General features: G+C 39.7%; 1 protein-coding gene across 1 annotated transcript in view; it reads left to right on the top strand.

The window, feature by feature from the left end:
- AP2B1 (adaptor related protein complex 2 subunit beta 1) overlaps window positions 1-5,181 on the top strand; it is a 140,632-nt gene that overhangs the window by 1,518 nt on the left and 133,933 nt on the right. The gene's annotated exons all lie outside the window — the stretch shown is intronic.

The following is a 5,181-nucleotide window of genomic DNA, read 5'->3' as shown; positions in this document are numbered from 1 at the left end:
TCGCTCACTGTTGGTGAACTTGAAACATAGGGCGGGATTTAAGCGAGCCGGAAGAAGAAAAAAAACAAAAAGCAAGAAACAGCAACCCAAATGGGCAGTTATAAAACCAACCAAAAAATCAAATCAAATCAAATCAACCAAGATCTTGAAAACAAAAGAGCCACCTTGGCGGGGGGAGGGGGGGGAGTGGCTGGCAATATGCTTATTCAAGATAGCCATCTTTGAAGTGGATAAAGAAAGAAGGAAAAAAAAAAAAAAAACCCAACTGTCGGAGTTTACACTACAGTCAAATAGTTCCGAATCTTGGCTGCTGATAGAAACTTTCAGTACGCTTTTTTTTTTTAATTGAAGTATAGTGGATTTACAATGTTGTGTTAGTTTCTGGTGTACAGCATAGTGATTCAGATATAGATAGATATATAGATATTATTTTTCATTATAGGTTATTGCAAGCTATTGAATATATTTCCCTGTGTCTACAGTAGGATCTTGCAGTTTATCTATCAGCATGCTTTTTTTTTAAATGCAGATTCTTGGACTCTTTTCCAGACATGAGGAATCAAACAATGAATCTATTATTTTTAACATCCCTGGTGATACTGTGGTCAGCCAGGTTCCCATATTTCCTGTCTCCCTTTGTCACAATCTCTTGGCTCATAATTCACTGGAGACTGACATATAGAAATTGCTCGTGTTACAGACAACCATGCAAATCCAGTTTGCACTAAATCCGGTTCCAATGTGGCCACATTATCACTTCATGACGTTGCCTACATGTGGCAAACAGAGCATGTAATTATCTGATTACAGAAAAGCAATACAACCTACAAATAACCCCAGAGACACAGCATTTTAAAAAAAAAATACTGCTTGAGAAGTGTCCATTTCATCATACCTCTGTGCTGGAGCTCAGAGCAGGCTGCCCCAAGATATGCCACAATTGCATATTGATTATTTTGGATTCAAGTTACTTGAGAAACAGGTGGAGGAAAACACGATAAGTAGGAAAGTAGGAAGTAAATCTCCCATGTGAAAATGTCCTCCCTGCACCAGGAGGATAGAAAGCATCCTTATCGCCACATAAGGAATTCAAGGCTAAGAAAGTTGAATAAACAAATTCTGTTCCTTCTTCATGAGTCTGCTACTCCAAGCACAAACCCCTTTGTTAAATCTTCACAAATAATTGTTTCTTTGTCTAAAAATGTTATGTGAACAGCCTCTTTGGTCAGTTTGGCTGTGGGGGGAGGAGGGGATTTCTATGAAACCTCTGTGTGTACTTATTAATTTTTTTCTCCTGTTAATTTGCCTTGTGACAATTTATAGCTAAAAGAACTCAAGAAGGATGGGGGGAAATTTCCCCCTCCCTAACATCCGTTATCCCTAGGAAGAAACTAAGCTTCAGAAAGGTTAAGTAACAGTGTTTGATCATATGCCAGGCACTGAGAATTTAGTAGTGGTTTAATAGCTACTGTTTGTTGACACTTTGGTTTTGTACCAAGCACATGAAACATAGCATTTAACCTTTACAATGACCATCTGAGGGATGGCTATAATACTGTTATTTCCATTTTATGTAAGAAGGATCAGTTAACCCGACCAAATTAGATTTGGGTGCCTGAGCCTGCGTTTGAACCTTGTCACTTCTGGCCCTGAAATCCACCCAAGTACTTGGGTGCCTCCTCAGAGCTCAGTCTGATGGAAGTTCTGATCATTCCTGAGTAGCGCTATAAATAGGGGGGGCGTTCTTCGTGTAATCCAACATAGTCGCCACCCTTTACAACATTCAATACAGTGTTTCCTAAATGATATCAAATTCCAGACTCAGGCACCTGCCCTAGAGCTGAGAGGGGCCCAGGATCTGGAATTTTGACAAACACAACAGGTGATTCTTATCAGGCAAATTTGGACAACACTGTTTAGGTCCCTTTGGACAAATAGCTTTGTTTTACAGACCTCCAGAGTCATGGGCTTGGCAACAGCCACCCTTCAGGAAGGGCAAAACAACCAATGCCAGCTTCTCACAGTGACCTATGGGGAAATGAGGGAAGAAGAATGCTTCAGTCCTAATCGTGTTACTCTGTTGCCAAGTTCCCCAAGATGTCTACACCGCACCCCCACATTCCATATTTTATGGACTTTGGTGAAGAGCTTTTGCATCCTTTACTTGCCCATTATTGTCTTCCCCTCTGTCGGTGTAAATTCAAGTGGGCTTGGCCCAACTGGGACTAAGAGTCTCTGCTGCACCACCAAGAATCGCCCCTTCCTATGCTGCGGTGTGCACAAGGTCTCGTGTACCGTGTGGGAGACTGCAGAGTGGGAACGGGCCTCCAGAACAACCTCCCCACAGGATGCAAAATGGGGTGTACTCTGTGATTACAGCTCTGCTAAAATATATCTGCCAATGGACTAACACTGGAAATGAATGGGCAAAAACGAAAGCAACTGTGTGATCCGGTGGTAGGAATGGGGATGGCTTTTCTCTTGTCATTCTCAATTTTTTGGTCTTTCTGTAACGTCATTATATAGACCTAGAAATGAAAGGAACATTCTGAAAGTTTCTTAGTGTAGAAGACACTTTAAACATTTCTGTTATGTAAGTAATTTTGGGTATCATGTTGATTTGTAGAAAAATTTTAGAAGCTAAGAAGTATGCTGCATAATATCACAAATTTTCTGAGTATATCCAACCTTAGTCTCAATAGCAAATCAAATCAATTACTGTTTGTTATATTATTAACATGAAGACTCATGCCTTTAAACTCTGATGTGCAGGAAGGTGGAAGAGCATCGTGGCTAAGGTGGACTTTGGAGTCAGGCAGACATGGGTTCAGGTCTTGGGTGCAGAACGGACTAGTTCTGTGATCTCAGGCAAGCCCACAGTTTCCTCATTTGTAAATGAAAGCTAATCAGGGCCCAAATTTATTGGAAGCCTTCCCCATGCCAGGCTTTATTTACATGTATTATTATTTCAATCTTCATCTTTGTCTTAAGGTATAAGGTATGAATTTTACCTCTATTTTACAAATGAGAAAGCTGTCTTCAAGGGGGAAGTCAACTTGCCTGAGGCCATTCAGCCAATAAAGAATAGAGTTGGAATTCAAAGCTCCGGTGGGTCTGACCCTAGAAGTCGTGCAATTATTTTTTTTAATTCTATTTTTTTTTTCAATTAAAGTATAGTCAGTTCACAATGTTGTGTGAATTTCTGGTGTACAGCACAATACTTCAGTCATACCTGAATATACATATATTCGTTTTCCTATTCTTTTTCACTGTAAGCTACTAGGAGTTCGAGATTTGCAGATACTGACTGGTATATATAAAATAGATAAACAAGTTTATACTGTATAGCACAGGAGTCGTGCTCCTAACACCGCCTTATCCTACCTGACATGGGGCTGCTATACATAATTCAGAGATTTCAGGGAGGATGCAAGATTTAATGTATTTAAAGCATTTTGCCCAGTATCTGACACATAATAAGCACTCACTACGTGTTAGTATAAGCTTAGTTATCAGAGGACACAGAAAGGGAGATTTCAAGGTATTTTGATGTATTAGCCTTTAACTGATGGTGTTTATTTGTCATATCTGGCTGTCTTGGAAGGGAGCCCCTGCTTTCCCCACTGCCCCCCACCCCCAACACAAGCTTCTTCCAAGCTGTGTAATTGGACGAAGAAGCCAACTTTTCCTGATTAAAGCAGGGGTGAAGATGCACTTTAAATGCAAATGGCCTGAGATGATTCAGAAGCCGTAAACAATAAGAAGAGGACGTACATAATGGCTGTGTCCTCATTCCTCTTTCTTCACTTCCATCTTAGGCTGAGAATGCAAAAGGGAACAAAGATGGAGTCCGATCCCATTTTATTTCAAAATCACATTGCCTTTGTCAACTGAAGATACTGAACGAGGAGGCAGCTTAAGGCTCTGCCTTCCCCTTGTGGGTGAGGTAGATTCAGAGGGAAAACACTGTCCCTGGAACTTTCTAAATGCCCATTTCATTTGATAACCAGCAAGATTTAATATATATTTTAATATATTTTATATATTATTTTAAATATTTATATCATATATAGTTATATATATTAGATCTTGCTGCTTATCAAGTGAAATGGGTATATATATTTCATATATATGTCCCCCCCAACCAAGAGATTTTAAAGGAAGGAGGAAGATGGGGCTTTACATCCTAAATCACCAGAAAGTGCCTCCAAGGTTGCAGTGGGAGAAGCCAAGATGCAGCAGCCTCAGAGGGGATCTGCCAGTTCATGTAGGAGTCCCTGACCTTGGACAGGTCAGGAATATGACCTGAGTTTGACCCTGAGCTTTGCAGAAGAAGAAATTCAGATTTTTCCAGAATGATCGGGAGGCTCTGGGAGAACTGACAGATGTTAAGTATTGGAAACAGTATAGACTAGTCAGTTATTTCAATGCTTTCTAGAGATGGGAGCTTGACAGGAGCCTGACAGCAAACTTGAATAGTCTCACCTCTGGAGAATATTTTTAACGTATTTACACATTCTTAGAGTTGAGATTACTTAATGAAGGATTCTATTTAAATGTTAAACATTTATCCAGTTTGGACACTTACTGGACATGTGCCTTTAAGAAAGTTAAGTTATTCTCTGAGCCTCAGTTTTATCATCTATGAAATGGACATAATGTGTATATGGTATGTCTCATAGAGTTGTTGAGAGAATACATGCAAAGCATTAGCAACTGGTAGCTGGTTGTAGTAACATCTCAGTAAATAGTAACATATGGTTATTATAAATTTTGTGCTTATTTCAAATTGAAGCTTCTGGAAAATAATTTTATGTTCAGCCTCCCTCCCTATAACCTTGGAGAAACTGGGGCAGCTCAGCTTCATAGGAAATCTAGTTTGCCTCGATAGTTCTTCCTCTTCCCTTAAATGGGTTTCTCCTTGCCAGAGTTTCTCTTTAAAAAAAGTCCTATCAATGATCAGAGGTATCCCATCTTTTCTTTCTCTGAGATAGTACCTTACCTTACATTAGTTTCAAGTGATCAGAGGTTTATACATACATTTTTTTTCTTATTTAATTCTTTGGGGGAGCTAATTAGGTTTGTTTGTTTATTTTTTTAATGGAGGCACTGGGGACTGAACCCAAAACCTCATGCGTGCTAAGCACACACTCTACCACTGAGCTATACCCTCCCCACTGT

The sequence above is a fragment of the Camelus dromedarius genome, chromosome 16 (assembly GCF_036321535.1).
Source record: "Camelus dromedarius isolate mCamDro1 chromosome 16, mCamDro1.pat, whole genome shotgun sequence".
In the NCBI taxonomy this organism is placed as follows: domain Eukaryota; kingdom Metazoa; phylum Chordata; class Mammalia; order Artiodactyla; family Camelidae; genus Camelus; species Camelus dromedarius.
This window is presented reverse-complemented; position numbering and strand designations above follow the sequence as displayed.